This window comes from Pan paniscus, chromosome 3 (genome assembly GCF_029289425.2).
Source record: "Pan paniscus chromosome 3, NHGRI_mPanPan1-v2.0_pri, whole genome shotgun sequence".
Classification (NCBI taxonomy): Eukaryota; Metazoa; Chordata; class Mammalia; order Primates; family Hominidae; genus Pan; species Pan paniscus.
In genome coordinates, this window is record NC_073252.2 from 149,291,338 (window position 1) to 149,314,907 (window position 23,570).

Sequence of the window (23,570 nt, forward strand, 5' to 3'; positions counted from 1 at the left end):
CCCGAGAGACGAGCCTTTGGCGGGACGGTGAACGATTGTGCTGTGTACGGCGGTGTGCGTGCGTGAGTAAAGAGTGTGTAGCTCCGGCCAAACGTTAGCCCCCAAGGGCGCGAGTGCTTCACTGCGCCCAGCTCAAGTTTCTGTGGAAACTTTTCCTCAGAGGCTCCTCCTCCTTCACCTTGGAAACCGGCGCGGGCCTTTCGGCGCGGCACTGCCTAAGTCCCCGGCGCACCTGGCGGCGGCGTGTCCCAGCGGCAGAGGCGGGGCCGGCGGCGGCGGGGGCGGGGCCGGGGCGCGCTCCCCGAGGCCTCCAGGCAGGTTGGGCCCCACCCCCGCCCCTGCCCCGCCCCGGCCCCCGCCCCCGCCCCCGCCCCTCCCGCGCTCACTAGGGAGAGGCTGGGGGGAGGCAGGGACCCACGCGGCTCAGCCGGCGGCTGACGCACCTTCGAAAAGTTGCGCTCCGACCTTCTCACGACCTACATTCTTCCCGGGCACTCCTGAGTTTGAGCTGGGCCTGGAGGACCTGGGCCAAGACTTTCGAGCGGCGGCCGCCCGAGGTGCGAGGAGCCGGCCCCGCTTTCCTCACTGGGTCCCGCGCAGGCGTCCCCGGGACCGCAGAGCAAACTTTCTGGACTGTCTGAGGACACTTGTCCAGCGAGCCCCACTGCTCGGGGAGGAGGAGCCACGGCCGGGGACAGGTAGGTGCTGTGCTGGCCGGAGATTTGCGCTTGAGGGATTCTTTTATTTTAGAGGGTTGAAGGAGGAGGGAGAGTCGAAATGTCCCTTCTCTGCATCCGCCAGCTGGGCAGGGGGTGCGGGCATTGGGCTGAGGGAGCAGGCATTGGGCTGGGGTCGGCTGGGGATGTTCCAAACGAGGTCGCTGCGTCGGGCGGGGGCGCAGGGGGGAGGAGGTGACTTCTAGGGTTTCGGGCTCCGGGACGGGGCGTAACGCGGTGACTGACCCTGGGATAGAGAGAGCCAGCTTGTTTTGACGAAGGAATATGTCATTAGGGCCCTCCATCCCATTCCTTGGTCCCTGGGTCCTCTGGGAGGCACAGGAAAAGGCAAAGAGATGTGGAGTTCAGGTTTCCCCTGTAAATCAACTTGGTTACACAGGAGACAGAGGCGGTGCCCCTCTGAGGTTTGCAGCCCTTTCCTGGTGTAAGGACTTACTTGTTAGGTAGCTGTTGCTCAATTTCGTAAATTCTGTGATGAAACTGCGTTCAAGTCGTGGTTATTGATAGTGTGTGTGTGTTTGTGTTTCCTCTGGCTCAACAAAGGTCCCTTGTTAACTCCGCTTCTGCTAGGGAGTGGGAGGAACTACCTTGCTGTCTTATTTCAGGCCTGGTCAGAGCGAGGTGTTGGTGCAGGCGGCGGTAGCCTTGTTGGCTTGGGACTTTGGGAATCACATGAGCAGGTCTAGTGAATTAGTGTCCCAGCCTCCTGGACCCACCCATTCACAGCAGATCTAGCTTCCACTGTTCAGCAGATGCTGCAGCCCCAGCTATCCAGGGACAGGGAAACCCCCGTGAAGGGAAAGAGCCAAATATTGAGAAGGAGAGACAGCTCTCAGGAGGAGGAGTAAACAATGCCTAACAATTGTTGCTTCCCTGTAGATTGGGCTTGCTCCCTTGGCTTCTCTGGAAGGGCTGTGCTATCAAATTCATCTCATTAGGAAGTCAGCTGCTCCCTGCTAATAGTCATAGCAGCCCTGATGAAATTATATAGGTCATTGAAAAATAATTCCTGCTTAATTACCTTTATCCTGTTGATTAATGAGAGGGAAGATTTCCTCTCCTTAATGTATTATGCCTGCTTGTCAGGGTCACCTGCCTGACCTCAAGTTCACTTGTACACCTGGCACTAGGCAGGATGCTGTCCCCGAATCTGTCCACATGTAGTGAACCACAGCTGAAGTCCACGTTTGGAGAACTTCAAAGGTCTTCTTTGGACGGAAATTGAGCAGGATATTTAGTCCATAAATTTACTCTTTAATACAGTACACTTGTTGGCTTTAGGTAACTTTTCGCATAATTAAAGGTTGATATCTTTTTAGTTCCAGTTAATCCCTTTCCGCAGAGCTCATAAGAATTATGTCCATGCCTGTCTTGAAATAAATTAAGTTTGGGGTCCTATTTATCATTTGTCCTGTAGGACAAGGAACAGGATTAAACTGTGTGGGGTGGCTGGAAAGGGTCAGAGAAACTGGACATCACTGAAGTGGATTCAGAGAGTGATTGAGAGTGGTCTAAAAATTTAGGTCCAACTGCCCAGCTACCTTTTTTCTTGGCTCTCATATAAAGACATTGTGTAGGACTTTTAATGGAGGACTTGAAGACTAGAAATAAAAGGAGTGTTTTATTTTTACATAGTCAGAGTAATACATTGCTGGACAGTTCTGTACTCTGCCTCCCAAGATTGGTTCAAAATACTTTCTCTGCTAAGTTCTTTCTTTAATAGGAACTTGATAGATAATGACTGCAAACAAGAAGCAGATGTACAAATATATTATGTAGAGATATGGAGGTAAAATGAGAAAAAACAAGAATTGCCTCTGAGGAGTGAAATTATATATATATATATATTTTTTTTTAAAGTTAGGGTCTCTCTCTCTCTCTGGCCCAGGCTAGAGTTCAGTGGCATGATCTCGGCTCACTGCAGCCTTGATCTCCTGGGCTCAGGCAATCCTCCCACCTTAGCCTCCTGAGTAGCTGGGACCACAGGTTCATGCCATCACACTCTGTTAATTTTTTGTATTTTCATACAGACAGGGTTTTGCCACGTTGCCCAGGCTGCCCTTGAGCTCCTGGACTCAAGCAATCCGCCTGCCTTGGTCTCCCAAAATTCTGGGATTACAGGTGTGAGCCACCATGCCTGGCCTCTTGTATTACTTTCATAAAGAAAATTTAATAAGGAACCTCCTTTCTCCCTGCAAATATAAAGCAAAATTGCTTTATTTAATCTGTTTAGACACTTGATCTTTATTCTGTGTACATTTGTCTTCTAGGGTGATACGTAGGCCCAGTGAAGATCTGGATCAGATTCTGCCATTGAAACACAATTTAGATCTACTTCATCCTTATTTTTAGCAACTTCCAACCCTTGGTTCTTAGCCCAGGTAGGGGAACAGTGCTCAGGAGTGACAGGAAACTCCAGGAACTTCATTTATAGGGATCTCTTAATGAAAACAATAACAGAAGTGAACAGTTCTGTAGTGCTTTATGTTTCACAGAGTGCTTTCATGTACCATGTTTGTGCCTTGTGATTTAACCATTTTGTAGTAGATGCCATTGTGTTTAGATTACACAGGAGGAAAGCAGATGAGGTTCAGAGATAATAAGGGACTTTTTTGAGACGGAGTTTCACTCTTGTTGCCCAGGCTGGAGTGCAATGGTATGATCTCGGCTCACTGCAACCTCCGCCTCCCAGTTCCAGCGATTCTCCTACCTCAGCCTCCTGAGTAGCTGGGATTACAGGTGCCCACCACCATGCTTAGCTAAATTTTTTTGTATTTTTAGTAGAGATGGGGTTTTGCCATGTTGGCCAGGGTGGTCTCAAACTCCTGACCTCAGGTGACCCACCCACCTCGGCCTCCCAAAGTGCTGGGATTACAGGCGTGAGCCACTGTGTTCAGCCAATAATAAGGGACTTTTATGGGCATACTCTTTGCTCCTGTATATTGTGGACTGAGACCTGAATTCAGGATTTCTGATTTACAGCCCATGCTTTCACTTTTTTCCTTGTTACATTTTGTGAAGTGGTTGGATGTGAAATGGGCTTTTCTTTTTCTTTCTTTCTTTCTTTCTTTCCTTTCTTTCCTTTCTTTCCTTCCTTCCTTCCTTCCTTCCTTCCTTCCTTCCTCCCTCCCTCCCTCCCTCCCTCCTTTCTTTCTCTCTCTCTCTCTCTCTTTCTTTCTTTTTTTTTTTTGATGGAGTTTTGCTCTTGTTGCCTAGGCTGGAGTGCAATGGCGTGATCTCAGCTCACCGCAACCTCTGCCTCCCGGGTTCAAGGGATTCTCCTGCCTCAGCCTCCCGAGTAGCTAGGATTACAGGCATGCACCACCACGCCTGGCTAGTTTTGTATTTTAAGTAGAGATGGGGTTCCTCCATGTTGGTCAGGCTGGTCTCGAACTCCTGACCTCAGGTGATCCACTTGCCTTGGCCTCCCAAAGTGCTGGGATTATAGACGTGAGCCACCGCGCCTGGCCCTCTTATTTCTTATTAACCAAAATATGAGCTCATGTGGAGACAGGATGACAGGACTATATATGAATATGTACATATATGTGTATGTGTAAGTGTGTGTACACATGTAACATATAGTCTGTATGGCCTTGGCATCTCAACAGTATAGCTGTGCAATAAAATTGAAGTAACCTCCATTAAATTTGGGAGGGAGATCTTGGGAAGTGGCGTAGGTGAATAAATACCTTGATAGATTGAATAAGGAATTTTGGTAATGTCTAAAATTGAAAAACTCTGTAAATAGCAGTATAAGTGCATGATTTACAAATATAGAAGTAATTACCAGAAGAAATAGCTAAAAGAGTTGAAGGACCTTCTTTCGGAGAATGAAACTCAGGGGTGAGGAGGAGCCAGACAGGAATCTGCTGTTTTTGGCTATGTACCTTATAATATTAGATAATATTTTATACTGTGTACATATGTATTACTTTATTTTACTTTATTATTTCTCGAGGCAGAGTCTCGCTCTGTTGCCCAGGCTGGAGTGCAGTGGCACAATCTTAGCTCACTGCAACCTTCGCCTCTTGGGTTCAAGCCATTCTCCTGCCTCAACCTCCCGAGTAGCTGGGACTATAGGCATGCACCAACATGCTTGGCTAATTTTTGTATTTTTAGTGGAGATAGGGTTTCACCATGTTGGCCAGGCTGGTCTCGAATTCCTGGCCTCAAGTGATCCGCCTTCCTCAGTCTCCCAAAGTGCTGGGATTACAGACATGAGCCACCGCGCCTGGCCTCATATGTATTACTTAAAAAAAAAAAAGCCCTTTGGCAAGGATGGAGCGAAGGTCTTTTGTCAGAATTTTAGAGCCAAAATTATGTATTCCCAGTTCTTCCATTTTACAGGTGAGGAAATTGAGGTGTAGGAGTTTAAATGTTATGCTCTTGGTCACATAACTGTAGAGACAAACCTCTCCCAGACAAGGTCAACTGTAGAGACAAACCTTTCCCAGGCAGGTAGAAAGTTTTACCTTGCTAGTGATTCTTCAGTTTCCTTTCTAGGCAATTCTTTTGCCTTCTATCTAGTTAGTTTTTGTTTGTTTGTTTGTTTTTTTTTGAGACGGAGTCTCACTCTGTCGCCCAGGCTGGAGTGCAGTGGTGCAATCTCGGCTCACTGCAACCTCCGCCTTCCAGGTCCAAGTGATTCTCTTGCCTTAGCCTCCCGAGTAGCTGGGACTACAGGCATGCGCCACCATGCCCGGCTAAGTTTTGTATTTTTTTAGTAGAGATGGGGTTTCACCATGTTGGCCAGGCTGGTCTCAAACTCCTGACCTTGGGTGATCCGCCCGCCTCGGCCTCCCAAAGGGCTGGGATTACAGGCGTGAGCCACCGCGTCTGGCCTCTATCTAGTTTTTACAATCTTTGAACAGGTTACTGGACTATAGATTCAAAAGTATTTTTATCTAATTCCTTAAATTTCCATTTTGAAAATGCTTCAAATGGTTTTAAGAGTCTGCAGAATCTGTACCTTTTTGTTGTTAATTCTGTAATTACTTTTACTTAGAAGTAGAGATGTGCGGTTTGTCTGCAATGTTTAGAAGCTGGCATTCTTGCCCAGTTGAATTTGATAAATACTGGAATTTGGGCTAAACTTTTATTCTCAGAAGGCATTACTAAGGGGAGATGCTAAGGGGACTTTTCCAGTATCTATGTGTTTTGCTTAATTTTGAAGTTCTGAGAGTGAGGATACTACTGCCTTCTAAAAGACAGGTAGAGACAAATGATATTTTAGAGCTATTATAAAAAGTTAACACCCTTAAGTTTATCCTTTTCTTTATAAATATGATTTTCTCCTACTTCCTTTCCAATTATATCACTAACTTAAATGAGAGTTAATTTTCTTATTGCATACATGATACATATTATTCAAATTCTAAACAATATAGAAATATATAATGTTAAAAGTTAAAGTACACTGCAATGTTATATTCTGGATAAACTGCTATAAATAGATATATTTCCCTTCATTTTTCCCTCTATTTAGAAATGTTTATTATTAACGTGGTTGTTAATAACTACTGGGGTAATCCTATGCAACTTTCAACTTGGTTTTTATTTTTAACTCAATAATATACCTTGAAAATGTTTTTATGACCATACATGCACATCATTCTCATTTTGTTTTTTTTACTGGCTGTATAGTAATGCATTGAATAGATATAGTTTTTTTGGGTTTTTTTTTGTTTTTTTTTGAGATGGAGTCTTGCTCTGTCACCCAGGCTGGAGTGCAGTGGTGCAATGTCAGCTCACTGCAACCTCTCCGTCCCAGGTTCGAGCAATTCTCCTGCCTCAGCCTCCTGAGTAGCTAGGACTACAGGTGTGCATCACCATGTCTGGCTAATTCTTGTATTTTTAGGAGAGCCAGGGTTTGGCCAGGTTGGTCTCAAACTCCTGACCTCAGGTGATCCACCTGCCTTGACCTCCCAAAGTGCTGGGATTACAGGCGTGAGCCACCATGCCTGGCCCTATAACATGGTTTATTTAAACAGCCTTTTGTTGGGAATTTGGATTGTTTTCCATTTTTCTATATTAAGAACAGTGCTTCAGAGAACATCCTTGAAAGTGTTATCATTGTACACTTGTGTTTTCTGTAGGAAAGGTTTGTGAGTCACTGTTATGAAAATGTTAAATTTCTTTTATTTACATTTCCTCTAGTAGTGTCCCTTCATTTTTAGTTATATTAACATATTCTTTCTTTCTGAATGCACAAGACTGAAGACAGAAATTATTAATAGATGACCAGCCACTGAAATAAGAGGTCATAACAGCAAAAGGTGCTGAGCTTTTAGGTAAGGTTCACCTCATTTCCTCACATTTCAGGTTCTTTTTGGTTTTAATGTTTTCCCCAAGAGAAGATAGTAATTGGTAACAGCTATAAAAATACTCTGCAGCTGTTGGTTGAGCTGCTAATTAGCTTTTATGGAGCATAGTGGTTTTTTTTTTTTTAACATTTTCCTAAGAACATTATTTTAGGACATGCCATTAAGGAGTTCAGAAAATCCACTAGGTTTTGCAGAATGCAGAGTGTATTTTAGCTCTTCTCCTTAAGTTGTTAAAGTTTACCTCTGTTGAAATATTAGTCATGGGTCCATTTTAGGATCTTTTGGCTTGTAGAAAGTTCTAGGAACTGATTTCCCTCTGTGTGTGGAAAATGTGAAATAAGATACTTTGGCTAAATTTCATGACTCAGGCTCATTGAGGTGGGAACATTTCAGGAATTCCTGTGGCAAAGTTTTTACTGAATGTCTAAAAGAGTTGATTAATATTTTTATTTAGTCCAAGCTTTTTTTCATAACCATTTCATTAGAGGAGTGTGTCTTATTCCTCAAAATGAATATCTTCTATTTTGTTTGTGTTCATGGAACTTTTATTTGGATTCCATTCATTTTAGGTTGATTTTCTTTATAATATACTAGAATGAGTATAGAAAAATATGTTTACAAATGTAATTTCTATACACACATACATACCCCCTATATTTATATATGCACATATGTATTGTACACATTTGTATATTTATGCCTAAGTATATAGTGATATAAGGAATGTTTTAAAAGTATGATCTTCTTCAGGTCATTTAATAGAAAACTTTGTACATCCTCAAAATAAGGATGATGTCTCCATATTTATTTATTAGAAAAAATGTTTCTTGATTTTCTTGGTATAAAAATTTTTCTTAATAAAATAAGAATTTCTTAGGACACGGGAAACTTATAGTTTGTATATATTCATATTTTGATCTTTTCTGTGGGAAAATACAACATGTCTAATGTATTATCCTTTTTTTTTTGAGGCAGGGTCTCACTCTGTCATCCAGGCTGGAGTGCACTAGTGCAGTTTGGGCTCATTGCAGCCTCAACTTCCTAGGCTCAAGCGAATCTCCCACCTCAGTCTCCTGAGTATCTGGGACTACATGTGCATGCCACCATGCCTGGCTAATTTTTGTATTTTTTTGTAGAGACAAGGTTTTGGCATGTTGCTCAGGCTGGTCTTAAACTCCCCGGCCCAAGAGATTCCCCTGTCTTGGCCTCCCAAAGTGCTAGTGTTACCAGTGGAGGGTGTCCAGGTTCTTGGTGCTTTGAACAAAGAATTGGACTAAATGCACAAACAAAGCAAGGAAAGAATGAAGCAACAAAGGCAGAGATTTATTGAAAGCGAAAGCACACTTCACAGGGTGGGAGCAGGCCCGAGCAAGCAGCTCATGGGCCTGGTTTCAGAATTTTCTGAGTTTCAATGCCCTCTAGAGGCTTCCCATTGGTTACTTGATATACACCCTATGTAAATGAAGTAGTGGCCCAAGATCTGTCTGATTGGTTGCAGAAAGCGACCAAGCACCAAGCAGAGGCTAAAGTGAAGTTACAGAGTTACACCCTATGCAAACATCTGATTGGTTGTGGAAAGTGACCAATCAGAGGCTGAAGTGAAGTTACAAAGTTATATTTCTATGCAAAGGAAGACTTGGCTTGTGACCAGCCTGATTGGTTTTGGGAGGGGACCAATCCGAGGTACTTTCAGATTTTTATCTGTCATGCGGAACAAGGAGATGGGGGTTGCAAAGGGAATAGCCTCTGGTCCTTTTGTTACTTGGGTGTGGAAAGTTGGGGTTTTCCTTTTGATTTAGTTCTAGGAAGTCAGCATGAATCAGCCTTAGGTTCCCTGCCTCCAGACCCTGTTCTTCTGCCTCAGTAGGATTACAGGTGTGAACCACCACACCTGACCATGTATTAGTCTTGATTATTGCTTATTCTCTAACACTAAGTCACTATTTGATAAGTTGAATTTTTAAATCTCTCTAATTTGTGTATACTACAAAACATTTGTACTTTTGGCTTATTTTAAGCAAGATGTTGTAGTTTAACTGCTTGTAAAAAATCTGCCAGGCCCAATGGCTCATGCCTGTAATCCTGGGCATTTTGGCAGGCAGAGGTAGGAAGATTGCTTGAGGCCAGAAGTTTGACACCAGCCTGGGTGACATAGTGAGACCCGTCTTAACAGCAATAACAACAAAAAATTAGGCGGTGTGGTGTCTCACCCCAGGAGTCCCAGCTACTTGGGAGGCTGAGGCGGGAGGATCACTTCAGCTCAGGAGTTTGAGGCTGCAGTGACATAGGATGATGTCACTGCATTCCAGCCTTGGTGATAGAGTAGGAACCTATCTCTAAAAAAAAAAAAAAAAAGCAAGAGAAACTCTGACAACAGGAATTCATTGACTTTGATCTGTTTCAGGAAACACCAACTGACTTGATATTTACCTACTGATTAAACTTAATGGTTAATGTTAATTTCTTATCAGCTTGATTAAGTTTGACCTCTGAATTTTCTCCTTATACTTCTTCACAGTGTTTAGGACCTTGCATGTCCTATTTGAAAAGTACACCCTGGAGTTGCTATAGATAGTAAGAACCAGCTTGCAACAATTGGAGAGTGTTTTTTTTGTCCTTAAAGTAATTCTGCCTCTTGATTATGTCTTAGGATTGGTTTCACAGAGAAGTGGTCATTCCTTCACAGTGAATCACAAAATGAGTAGTTTTGACAGGATTTCCTGACTCAGTCTGGCTAACTCAACCTGCTGTTCTGAGTTTCTGTCAATATTGGCATGCCAGGAGCAAACTCTTGACTTGGTTGTCTTGGGTATACAGATAATTCCTAAATCCGTACCCTCATTGCTGACCTTTGGACCCTAGGCTTGTTTCTAACCAGTTCCTGCTGGATAGGTCTATGTTTAGATCCTGACATCAAAGTAAACTATAAGGAGTTGAGAGTAACTCTGCATCTTAATTGCCTACCAGAGCACCTTATATTGAATAGAATCCTATAAATGTTTGTTGTTAACGATCTGCCTCTTATTATTATATGGCCAATTATAATATTTTTCATTTTGTTTCTCTTTCCAGTTTTTCTTGCTCTAATCTATTTTCATTCCATAGTCAATTGATTTTCCAAACTATAGCTGTGCTCATGTCACCTATCATGGTCTCTGTTGCCTACTGGGTAATGACTCAACTCAAGGCGTGATGGTTAATTAATTTTATGTATCAACTTGCCTGGGCCACAGGGTGTCCAGGTATTTAGTTAAACATTCTGGGTATGTCTGTGAGAGGATTTCTGGATGAGATTAACATTAGAATTGGTAAACTCAGTAAAGCAGACTGCCCTCCCCAGTGTGGATGGGTCTTATTCAGTCTATTGAAGGCTTCAGTAGTACAAAAAGACTGAGTAAGGGAGAATTCACTCTCCTCTCTCTCTCTCTGTTTGACTGTTTTCAACCTGGGACATCGGTCTCCTCCTGCCTTCAGATTCAGACTCAAACTATAACTTACGTTATTGTCTCTCTTGGGTCTCCAGCTTGCTGACTGCAGATCTTGAGACTTCTTGGCCTCTATAATTGCATAAGCCACTTCCTTATAATAAGTCTCTTTATAAACACACACATACATCTCCTACTGGTTCTGTTTCTCTGGAGAACCCTTGGCTGATTCTCAGGGCATTTATGATCTGGTGCTCTGTGCAAATCCTTTGCTTTGACTGCCATGCTGGTCTGTTCCTCACTCTTGAACACACCCTACCTCTTCCTTTTTCCCCATCTTTGTTGAGACCAGTCCTTCCTCTTTCCAGTTATTTTAGTGATGTGCATTCTTCCAAGCCTAGTTCAGAGCTGTGTCCTCCATAAAATCTTTCTTGGCTGTCTTTTCCTGTAGTAATTTCCTGGCACCTGAATCTCCATACTGAAATTTTGGGAATTTAGTCATTTGCTGCCATCCAGTGTTATCTTTTATACATTTGTCCTTCTTCCCAATTAGATTATAAACTCCTTTAGGACTGGAGCCTAACTCTGTATTTCCACATCCCTCCACTGTTCCTGGTGTTGCTTTTCTTTTGCTTAGTAGGTTGCCAGTGAGTGATTACTGATATTTTTAAAGCACTAAGATCAACCTAGGGAAGGAAAGGCAAATGAGGGGCTTGCATGCCTGCAGTGCCCCATCTTGAGCCCATGGCAGAAATGTCTAATTAATTCCCCACAGGACCCAGAGCTCTCTCAATGCAGTGCTCCGGAGAGGCCTTGCCAGTTGTTTGAGGTTGTTACTAGAAATGAAACTTTTATATCATCCTTGACCTAGAGCCAACTTTTCTAAGAAAAAAAATTGAGTCGCATTTAAAGTCCTCTTGAATTTGTCCTTTCCTAAGGGACTGATTTGCAACGATTTTTGCTGTCATCTGTTTTGCTTTGTCCCTTGTAGTTCCCTTTGTTCTGCCTCTGGCTAAGTCATTTTATATCTTTTTATATATTCTGTATAGCACATTTGGGTCAATAATTTTGAACAATGGTGAAGGAGATCAATATGGAAAATGAGCTGTGTGTTCCTAGGAAATTTGGATTTGTCAAATTTTACACAAATTTCATGTAAGCACAGTGTGACTCTTCTTATTTTCCTGCAATTGAATGTAATTTTTGAGGGACACCATTTGAAATCTGACCTCATTCTCCTCTTTGGCTAGTCTTCTAAGCTCAAAGTATTGCAAATCCTCTGTAGTTTTCATCCCCCTTACTCTGCTCTCCTGCACTTGTCTTTTAACATATTTTAGTTTACTTATGTCTTTTTAAAATTTAAAAAATTTTTTTTAATGGTTCCCTGGTTGGTTAGTGTCTTTTGTTTATTAACTCTTTCCCCACATAAGAATGTAAAGCTTTGTGATATTTGGTAGTCTTGGCTATATATCCCAATACATAGACCAGTGCATGACATTCAATAAATATTTGTTGAATTGAGTTGGGGTTTGCTAACCTGGAACCCTTCCCTCCCCCGAATCTCTTTGTTAATTGAGGCTTCCTGTTGCATCCTCTGGGACCTCTCTTACTTTTTTTCTTCTTGTTGCTGAAGACCCCTGTTTCTAGACCTAGCTAGTTCCTTCAAGCCATACAACTATCGCCTTCCTAGGTCTGTGCCTTTGTAATAGCCACACCAATAACAGAAGTGGCAGTTTCCTTGGCAGTTCATGGTTTGCAAAGCACTTTCACATATATGATCTAATTTGAGGTATTCTTGAGTCTTGACAGTGATGGTACTCTTTAGGGCTTGCCTTTTACCAAAGTATGCAAGTTAGCAAAATCTTGTTCTACTAGGGGATGCAACCATTTTTAATGATGTTCCAGGCCTATTTTTTCCTTGGCTGCACTGTTGTTAAATTATATATGAGGGGTATGCTGCTTTGACAAAGTCTTCTGGCCCACTAGGAACATTCATTAGATTCCTCGAAGAGTACCTGTATGGTAATAAGATCCTCAAGTAAAGTGACGAAAATGGGAAAGAAAAAAAAAAGAAGCAGTTGACCATTAACAAATATTTATGAGACATTAAAAAAATATATATATATATATAAACTCTTTCCCCACATAAGAATGTAAAGCTTTGTGATATTTGATAATCTTGGCTATATATTCCAATACATAGACCAGTGCATGACATTCAATAAATATTTGTTGAATTGAGTTTGGGTTTGCCTCCTTTGAAAAAAAAAAATATATATATATATGTATTTTTTTAATGAGAGAGAGAGTCTTGCTCCATTGTCCAGGCTGGAGTGCAGTGGTGCAGTCTCAGCCCACTGCAACCTCCGTCTCCTGGGTTCACAGGATTCTTGTGCCTCAGCCTCCTTAGTGGCTGGGACTACAGGCACAAGCCACCACGTCCAGCTAATTTTAATATTTCTTTTTAGTAGAGATGGGGTTTTGCCATGTTGGCCAGGCTGGTCTCAAACTCCTGGCCTCAAGTGATTCGCCTGCCTCGGCCTCCCAAAGTGTTGGGATTACAGGTGTGAGCCACCGCGCCTGGCCAGAGACACTTTTCAGTGGAGGTACTTCACTAGATCCTGAAAAACTGGTTGCCCCAAAGTTAATTTGATAGCAGGAGCTCCATGTAGACCTGCCCAGCTGGAATTGGAGATACAAGCGTGGAATTGAGAAGGCTGGAATTGAGAAGGCTGATCTGAATGATGCTGATTGTGTAGAGATCAGAGCTGGTGACTTTTAGGTTCTCTGCCAGTGAATCGCCATCACTGTCTTTCTAGCCCCTCTCTTTCTAAGCTATTAATATGAAGAGGGAATCATTTTCTTCTTAAAGGCCTTCTGTTCTTGCTTTCTAGCCATGAGAGTGATCAATAACTATTAGTGTCTAATGATGACACAGGAATATTCCTCTGAGCAATTGGAGAGCTGTAGGCTTGTCACCCATTGACAGGTGTTCACAAATCTCTTTTTGCTGTTTTGAAATATCACTGCCAGGGGAGTTGTATACAACTTGTTCTGACAGAGTAGTCTTAAATATTCATTCCTTTTACCCGTTGCTTTAAGAGAAATGCCAGCATTTAGTCTTCAGGCTGCCAGTAGTAATTTTGGAGAAATTGTATTATAACTTTGTCAAGATGCTGATTTTCATATAGCTAATTTATTTATATATTAATATATTAATTTTACTATTTTTAATTATGGAAGAACACACACTTTGAGGTTAGTGGAAATTTAGGGGTTACATGGAGGTCTTTGATCAATTATGCTCTCAAATTAAATTAGCAAGTGTTTAACATTGTGTGAGGCTGTATGTGCCTAGTGGAAAGAGAATGCAATTTGGGTGCAAATATGTTTCAAATCTCTGATCTACCAATTGGTAAATATGTGACCTTGCACAAGTTACTTTTCTTTGATTAACCTTAGCTTCCTTATCTATAAATAGAGATAATAATGCCCATACAGGGAGTTTCTATGAGGGTTAAATAAGATAACACATGCAAGGTACTTAACATGGAATTAATAATCAATACATGGTAATTGCTGTATTAGCTTTATTAGCACTCTTCTAGGGACAATGGGGGAGGTTCAAAAGGTGTGCAACATGTATGTCTGCAAAGCCACAAAAGGTAGTGACAAATGAGTACCTGACACACAGAAAATCAGGACAGTATATAATAAAGTGTTAATTGTACAGAAAGGAAGTTTGAGAAACTGGAAAGGTAGAAGTCACTGTGGTCAAACTCTTCAAGAACCATTATGGGGGTTGTATTACAATTCCTTTGGTCACAAATTATATAAATCTAAACCGTATAGAAGGGGGATTTATTGGCTTACATGGCTAAAGTGTGGGAGAAGTGAGGTAGTTCTCAGGGAAGCCAGAACGGGGAACTCCACACCACCTACACTTTCTGTCTTATATCTCTGTGCCTCTTTTTTTGTGTCAGTTTTCTCCACATCTTGGGGTGTGGCTGCAGCAAGCCAGAGATCACCCAGAAAGAATGTCTGACCTTCTTCCCTTCATTTAAATTTTCAAAATCCCCGGAATGGTTCTGGTTGGCCTAACTTGTGAGATGTCCCCATCCTTTTGGCCAGGGACACAGATTACCAGGTAACTGGCAGCCCCATCTAGAATTACATCGTTGGTCTGGGAAAGATGAACGTTTTCTTTTAAAAAGGATTCTACCATTCTTAGAAAAAAGGAGGGGTGCTGGATGGCAAGAGCAGGAGGTGTTGTTTACTCCCGAGGGGAGAAGAGGAGGGCTTGAGCTGGCTGTAGGGAGAAAGGCAGGACCTTAGAGCAGTGAACCAAAGGCATGGAATCTAGAATGAGAATATGGTTTGTGTTAGTGAAGTAGGATAAGGTAGACTCAGAGTGGATGGTTTGAAGTAGTTGGTTTAGGAGTTTGGACCCATCTGATAGGGCATAAACCCTAAGGACTACATCAGATCGACATAGTCATATTGGATCTTTTAAAAATAGGTTTCATGTTATATGCCAAGTATTTAAATCAGTAACTTGAGAACCAACTTGAGTACAGTTGAGAAGTTATAATCATTGATTGTAGACAAGGTGATCTTTGTAGTCAAGAGGCAGATACCCATCCTGGTACTATCTTAAAAACTAGATGCTATCAAGCATTTGTCTTATCTTTCCTGTAAAAAAAAAAAAAGTTGTATTTCAGAATAACCAAATAGATGATTCAGATAAAATCTTGCTTTTAGAAAAATTCCAGTTAATAAACGCAAAATGAGTGATACAAATAAAATACTACCATTTTGTTACCTCCAATGAAATAATAGATTTAGAGAATGGACATCAGTAGCTGCTAAAATTATTAAGTTAAAGGTTGATGGGGAACTTTATAGCTGATGGATTGGACCAATAACCCCTGAACCTACTGGTCAATCTTACCATTACAAAAGAGAAAGAGATAGATGTTACATGCCTCTTAATTGGATACAATAGGTTCTGTATAGGAAATACACAGAACCATCTGTGAAGTTTCTTGCCAGAAAGCTGAACATGATTCTGATCAATCCTTCGGATCTCACTACTCGTTTATAAGAAGCACAGGAAAAGGAGGACTATGTCAAACCATACCATAAAGATGTAGCCAAATTCAGAGTGTAGAAATTTCTACAGGACAGATTACTCAGTTTTTTCAATAAATAAATGACAAGAAAAACAAAGAGGGAAGAGGAACTATTATTAACAGACTTAAGAGACATATTAACCATGTTTGGATCTTGATTTAGATAAATCATCAACCCTAAAGTTATATATTATAAATATAAAATCATGAATAATATGAGAAATTTAAACTCTGGATGGTAGATAAATTAAAGGACTATTTTTTGTTAAGGAAATAATAATGGTATTATTTTAAAAAGAGTTCTTATTTCTTAAAGATTCACATAGACTTTTTTTAGATTATATGATACTGTACTAGTTTCTTACAGCTGCTATCACGCAAATTATGTGGATTAGAAAAACAGTAATTTATTCTGTCATAGTTTTGGAGGCCGGAAGTCTAAAATCAAGGTATAGGCAGACCCCATTTTCTCCAAAGACTCTAGGGGAGAATCCTTGCCTTTTCCAACTTCTGGTGGTTGTCCTTGGCTTGTGGCTGCATCTCTCTGCTCTGTCTTTGCATCATTCTCCTCTACATGTGTCCCTGTCTAATTTCTTTCTGCCTTGCTCTTATAAGGATACATGTGTGCTCGCTTCAGCAACACATATACTAAAATTGGAGGGACATGTTATTGCATTTAGGGCCTGCCTGGATAATCCAAGATAAACTCTTCCCTGGAATCCTTAATTTAGTCACATCTTTTGCCATTCAAGGTAATAGTCACAGGTTCTGGGGATTAGGAAGTGAATATCACTTTGGGAGGTAATTTTTCTGCCTATCTTTAATATGATACATGAGATTTGCTTTTAAAAAAACAAGCGGGGCGAAGAGAGGAAATGGAAGATTATAGTTGGCTGAATCAAAATTGGCAATCCATTCATTGTTAACTCTGAGCTGGGTGATGATAGTTCATTGTATGAGTCTCTCTACTTTGTATATGTTTGAAAATTTCCATAATAAAAAACAACAAAAAAGGTTAGCTCTCACACCAAGATTCTTTAGTAATCATTTCCTCTCAGAACCTAGAAAATACCATATTAACATTGATAAATGCAACGCTTAATTTTTTTTTCTGTTCATAAAAATTAGGTATGAGACTGCAGATATCCTGGCTAATCCTTTCATTTCTTACCACCATTTCAGACATATTTCTTTGTGCTTCTCAAGAAAAGTGAAGGGTGAATGAAAATCTCTTCGCTTGAAGTTCAGAAATTATAAAATGACCTGAGGTTTAAATAGGATAATCAATTTTTCTTCTTACTGAACTATTGGTGAATGAATGAAGTGGTGTGGTTGTATTTGAAGACTCATTGGCAAAGTAACTTATCATAATATCTTGCCAGGCAGATGAAATCAAGAAAGGGCCAACAGTTTTATTATAGGGAGGGCCCCATCTTTCAGCTGTTGTAATGTAATCATAAAATGTCCTAGTGAGCTGCAACTTGGCATACAGAGAGCACTTCCTGGCATAGGCTGGTGGTAATATTTTCCTGTGAATTTGTTTAGGTAGCCTTACGGTGTTATAAGGCTTAAGATTTTAATTCCTAAACCTAAATTATTGTATTTTTCTTTAAAAACCAAAAATAATGAGAGTTTTTGTGATTTCCCCTCCTCACTCCTGTGCTGGAAAGGTTTCAAGGTACATTTAAAATATAATCACAGAAAGCAGAGCACAGCATTTTTTAAAAAGAGCTATTGTGTTATATCAGAAGTGTAATATTTCCTAAAACACACATGCCCAATTCATGCTTCAGCATATGTGTTATAAATGATGGTGACTATCCAGATCCTGTTATAGGCTATTCAAGTTACTTCACCTAAACTTTAGTACCTTAATGATTTTTTTTTAAGGAAAGAAAACAATTCATATGCAGGATCTCTGTTTAAATAATGCTTAGGTTGTGACTTAGATCACCAAAAGCAACATGTTTAAAAGTGCACTTACTTAGCCTTTAGAAGTCAGTTTATTGACTTATTATGGTTTTATATTTTTTCATCAGTGATTTTTATATTGAGTTTGTTTCTTTCCAAATCAAAAGCTTCATTTTGTAGGAGTGATATAAACTGTAGTTGCAAAAGCTTAAAATTAGACTGTCTTTTTTTAGCTCATGGAATTAGAATTTAGATGGGACATTTGTTGTTGATATATGAGACTAGTAAAACCCAGCTCCTTCTTTATGTTTGTGCTGAGCTGTGGTACAAATTGTTCTCTATAAGTCAGACACAAAAACATGTGGGCAAGTCAGTATAAAATTAGACTTTTTGTGGTATATGTGTTCATACAATCTGTAAGGCTGACTACATTTTGTACTTTAAAATTTTAATTTTAATTTGAATTTTTTTTGCCCTCTCAACCCCATTTTCCTAATTCTGAGAAGGACCAGGAAGAGAACATTTTGAACTTCTTATTACATTGTCATGACATTGTAACCCAGACTTATGGGTAAGCTATATTTTCTGGAGGATGTCAACTACAGATAGCATATCATGGTAATACAGATATAAAATGACTTTTCCATGTGAGTAAAATCATTGGCGAAGGATTTTCCATGTGAGTAAAATCATTGGCGAAGGAATAGATCTAAATCATTGCAAGCCTCTTGGGCATTCCAGTTGCTTACTAAATGGTTTATTATGAAACTCGATGGTGATTATTAAATTTCTGAGCCATGCCATCCTTTTAGAGTTATAAAATCACCCAATTTATGTACCCTATAATAAAGGAGAAATGATGTATGGAAATAATCAAGATAGTGGTTTGTATTTCACTTGATATAGTATCATGGTAATCTGTTTTGCATTTTATAGTGTATGCTTTTGTGCAAAGAAGTAATGTTTATTCAGGAATATTTCTGAAGGTATATGTTGTTTTATTGCCCAGGTATAACACAATTTTTCAGGAACACACATTTTTACATAAAATGAGATACATCTTGAGTTTCATTTTTCTCTTTGCTGCTTTTTCATTTTTGTCAAAAATATGCTTTAGAGATACCATAAATATGATGCGGAAGGCTGATTGAAAAAGAACCCTAACATTTGTATGATGGTTTTCAGTTTGCAAATAATTAAGGAACTCTTTGGCAAAACCAAAGCATTATCTCTAAGTAAATAATGAAACTGATTTTATATCCTTAATATTGCTCAAATTCATTCATTTCTCTCCATCTTTACTAATACTACCTTCTCTTCTGTGTTACTACATTCGTCTCTTAACTGGTCTTCCTGCTTCTCCCCAGGCCACTCTCTTCTACCTCACCCTTAGTAATATTTAAACAATGTAGATTTCATCATGTCATTCTCCCTCCAGCACCCTCCTTCCCATTTTAAAATCCTTTTGGGGCTTTTTTGTTTAATCACTGTAAGGGTAAATAAAGATCCTTAATACGTGCAAGGCTCCCCAACTATCTTTCCAGCCTCATCTCATGATACTCTCTCACTAACTCTCAATACTTGAGGACCACTGTCATTCTTTCATTTCTTTTAATGTGTTTTTCTCTTTTAAAAAGTTGCAGAGCCTTTGCACACACTGTTTACCATACTTGGAACACCATTCCTCCCCCTCCCACATCATCTTTATACATCTCCACCTCAGCCACCTTGGCTTAGTTAACTCCTATTTATCTTTAGCTCAGGCTCCATTTCCTTAGGGAAGTCTTTACCCTAGTTGGGTCTCACTATTATAGGCATTTACATCACTATGTATCTTTTTTTTCCCATTGGACTTACTGGTTATAATTTATATGCTTACATAAATTGTTTTCCCACCTGGCTGTACACTTCATGAAGGCAGGCAGTTCGCCTGTTTTGTTTTGTTCATAGTGTTTGGGTCTCACTATTATAGGCATTTACATCACTATGTATCTTTTTTTCCCATTGGACTTACTGGTTATAATTTATATGCTTACATAAATTGTTTTCCCACCTGGCTGTACACTTCAAGAAGGCAGGCAGTTCGCCTGTTTTGTTTTGTTCATAGTGTTTGGGTCTCACTATTATAGGCATTTACATCACTATGTATCTTTTTTTCCCATTGGACTTACTGGTTATAATTTATATGCTTACATAAATTGTTTTCCCACCTGGCTGTACACTTCATGAAGGCAGGCAGTTCGCCTGTTTTTGTTCACCATTGTTTCCCCAACACTTAGCTCAGTACCTTGTACAGATTAGGTACACCATAAATATTTGTTGAATGAATGAATAACATGAAAGAATGGAATTAGATATGGCCATCATCTAGTTAATTAAGTGCACACACAATACCAATACCAAAGACATTGTAAAAAGTGAAACGTGCCCTTCAAAGAAATCACCTAGGGAGGTTACCTCTTTATTTCATAGCTGCTGTTGTTAGAAAGGAATTTTGGAGCAACTCTAAAGAATTGTCTTTAGAAGTAGTTTACAAGCCACATAAAGGATGAAAGCACTTATCCTTTTGATTAAAAATAATATCCACGGTGGCTCATGCCTGTATTCCTGACACTTTGGGAGGCCAAGGTGGGTGGATCACTTGGGGCCAGGAGTTGGAGACCAGCCTGGCCAATATGGCGAAACTGTGTCTCTACTAAAAATACAAAAATTAGCCAGGTGTAGTGGCATGTGCCTGTGGTCCCAGCAGTTCAGGAGTCTGAGGCATGAGAATTGCTTGAACACGGGAGGCGGAGGTTGCAATGAGCCGAGATCGCACCACTGCACTCCAGCCTGGGCGACAGAGTGAGACTCTATCTCAAAAAAAAAAAAAAAAAAAAATCAGTTTGATGATTCTCTTCATTTTCTAAATGTACTTTCCAGCTTACAGATACCAAATTCCACTTTCAAATAACCAAATTTGCCACAGTTGAAAATTTCAAAGGAATGTTATATGCATGAAGGCAGTCCTAAAAGAGTTGTTCCTAAAATGTTTAGAGCATTGGTGGGCATTTTTGTAATAAGAAGTGTGTTGTCTTTGAAGAGGCTAATGCTCCTCTGGATGTGTGGGTTTTGCTGTTTCTGTTAAAATCTTTCACAAAGCCTCTCTTCATGAAGTAAGGATGTTTCAGTTTTGCTTCTGGTTATGAGGTGGAGGGATGTGTTTTACCTTCTTAAGTCATTCACTTCATCTTTGTGCTTTTCGTCCTCCATGGTCGAAATAAATCTTGCAGAATTTGTTTTTTACTAGAAAGGAATGTAACAGGGAGTTGAGTTAACACTTATAAAGTGCCTTACATTCCCAGGTGTTGAGTTCTATGCTTAAGAACAGTCCCTGTTAGTGTGAAAGATCACAGAACTGGGACCACATTATTTCATTGAAAAGCATCAGGGATTCTTGCCAAGTTCTACTATTCAAGATTATTTATTCAATATTTTCATTGACTTAGCTGCCAGCACTTATCCTTTTTTGTACTAAGTACTGCCCTTTTACTTTCTGATTTTGGAAGAAATTTACTGTGTGTTATACCTTTCTCCAATAGCTTAAATTGGCATTGATTTTAAGCAGGAGTAATTGAGTCTAAAATAACACATATATGTCTTTGCCTTTTAATCTGTGGGAACACTTTTGGATATACTGAACTGATAACAGCAGCTATTGAAGATTACCTTCCAGCAGGATATTTGTCACAGCTCCATTCAGCTGACCCTCAGGACTATACTTTTCACTTGCTTACCTTTGAGAAAATGCACTCAAATCAACATGATACGATGCTTTCAGAATAGTAGACGGCTCTGTAAGCCTAACATTTTGGTAGGAAGCCTTAGTTACACGGGCAGTAACAAAAGTTCTGTTGACCTTTTATTCTAGTATTCTTGTTTGCACCTGAGCAACAGAGGTTTAGCTTTCATTTGCTTTTTGTTTTGTTGACTACTTGCCAGTAAAAGCTTACATTTTCATACTTCTTCAGTGCTGACTGTATTTACTTATGCAAATACATTTTTTTGTGCCTAGATTTGTGAGAGAACAATCTTTTGAATTTGATCTTTTAAAGACTGCTTCTAGGATAAATATCTTCTTTAGCAGGCCACTGCTTTTTTGGTAAATAAGCCTGGTGGAAAAGGCCTTTCAGTGTTTGTGCAGGAGACTCACTATGTTTTCTGCCCATCTGTGTGAATCTCAGTCAATCCTGACTGTGGTTGAGTCACAAGCTCTAACCTGAATCAGTGAGTTAATCCTTGTGAGCCCTGGCCCGCCACTCCCTACCTCCAAATGCAATTGTCCCCCAGAGGAATTTGAATAATGTCAAATGCATTTTGACTGAGATGATGCGCTTACATTTGCATTAAGCCCCTTATTATTATTGTTTTTAAAAAAAATCATTCTTAAGCTGGGGTCATGTTATTTTGTAATGTATTTAATAGGTACAGTTCATGTTCTTATCACTTACCTGACTGTCGTGCCATTTCCTGTGTCAAGTGTTAAGGGAAAGAGAATTACTTTTCTGTGTGAGATAGTGCCACTTTGGGACATTATTTTGCTGTGGCTTCAGGAAGTCTTAGGTATGAGGGCAGTAATGTTCTAAAGTCACTTGTGTTCACTGGATGAGCACTGCAATGCTGTAAGGTCATGAAAAGTTAATGAGAATTAATACTTTCTAAACATAATCCCCTACTATTTTAAATAATGACCCATTCAAGTTCAAGCAAAATGTATTGAAATATTCTGACATGAGTTGAACAATTTAAAACTGGTTAAAGAAAGGATAATAAAGGATTTAGGATGGATCATTTAGCTGTGAAGGAAATTGGCTGCTTTGTATGGCAGGTTTACTAATCTTTTAAGGAGGAAGCCGAAGTGAAGAGAGATTAAATAGTTGCCCAAAGTCATATGGGTAACCAGTGACAGAGCTGGGTTCTGAATCCAGATCTCTAAAGCAAAGCTGGTGACCTTAACTACTCTGTAGTACAGCCTTTCCTCTGGAAGAGAGGCATTATGTGCCATAAGAAATAATGCAACTCCTCTTTATTGAAAATATGAGACAGATTCAGATTTGGAAGATAAGTTAGTAAATTACTTGAGCCTTTATTGAACTAGCAATCCAATTTAATAGAAATTTGTCAAGGGCCTAGTATGTGTAAAGCATTATGTTAGGTGCCAGACAGGTTATCAAGATCACCAACTCACAGAGCTTTTAAAATATGTGTGAAAATAACTTTCATATAAGACAAGATTCATTCATTGAGCAAATATTTACTTGGCACCTATGTTGTGCTAGGACTGAGGTAGACACTAGGAATCATTCATCTAGTCATGAATTCATAAATTCATCCTGAACTTTTGATGATCTGCTGTGTGCCAGGCACTGTTCTAGGTGCTGAGAATATAGTTGTGAACAAAGCAAGCAAGGTTCCTATTCTCATTGGGTGAGTGAGGAAGAGACAGACAATAAATATGTAAGCAGGAAAAGACCTGCTCTTCAGAGAATTAAAGTCAGATGGTCTGCAGAGAGTGACTGGGTGGCTGTATTAGATTGCAAAAATTAGTTAAGACTTGGTCTTTGCTCTGGAGGAGATGGACTTGTAACTCCAATGTGATTCCATTTGTGCAGTGATCAATGTATGAACAAAGTGTGCTGGGTAAATCCAACTGTGGAGAGCCTTGCATATCCTCATGAGGAAACTGAGGGATGACTAGGCACTGTGCTGACAGGATCAGAAGTGTGTTTAGGATGGTAAGGTTGAAGCAGTCAGAAGTCTAGGCTAGACAGGAGAGAGATTGATAAGATGTGATGATTACTCTCTGGAATTACAGCCCTAGTCAAGTGCAGCGGGAGGGAGAGAGGAGGAAGTGCTTACTTTTTGCTGAGAGGACTAGAAAGTGCTTCCTGGGTGAGGTACCATTTAAACCTGGTCTTTTAACATGCAGAGATGAAGGGAAGGGTATTGTATGGTTGTATTACTAATGAGCAAAAGTGGAAAGATACAGCTTATTTTGGG

The 23,570-nt window shown here is 40.0% G+C and overlaps 1 protein-coding gene across 3 annotated transcripts in view; it reads left to right on the forward strand.

Moving 5' to 3' along the window:
• The first annotated feature begins 373 nt into the window (after positions 1–373).
• FHIP1A (FHF complex subunit HOOK interacting protein 1A) overlaps positions 374–23,570 on the forward strand; it is a 258,783-nt gene continuing 235,586 nt past the window's right edge. For 2 of the 3 annotated variants that reach the window (XM_055111917.2, XM_055111918.2), the window contains exons 1-2: positions 381–698; positions 6,953–7,030. The gene's annotated coding sequence lies outside the window, so the exon portion shown is untranslated. Of the gene's footprint in view, positions 699–6,952; positions 7,031–23,570 lie in introns of all 3 variants that reach the window. The other variant, XM_034959259.3, reaches the window with a different exon arrangement.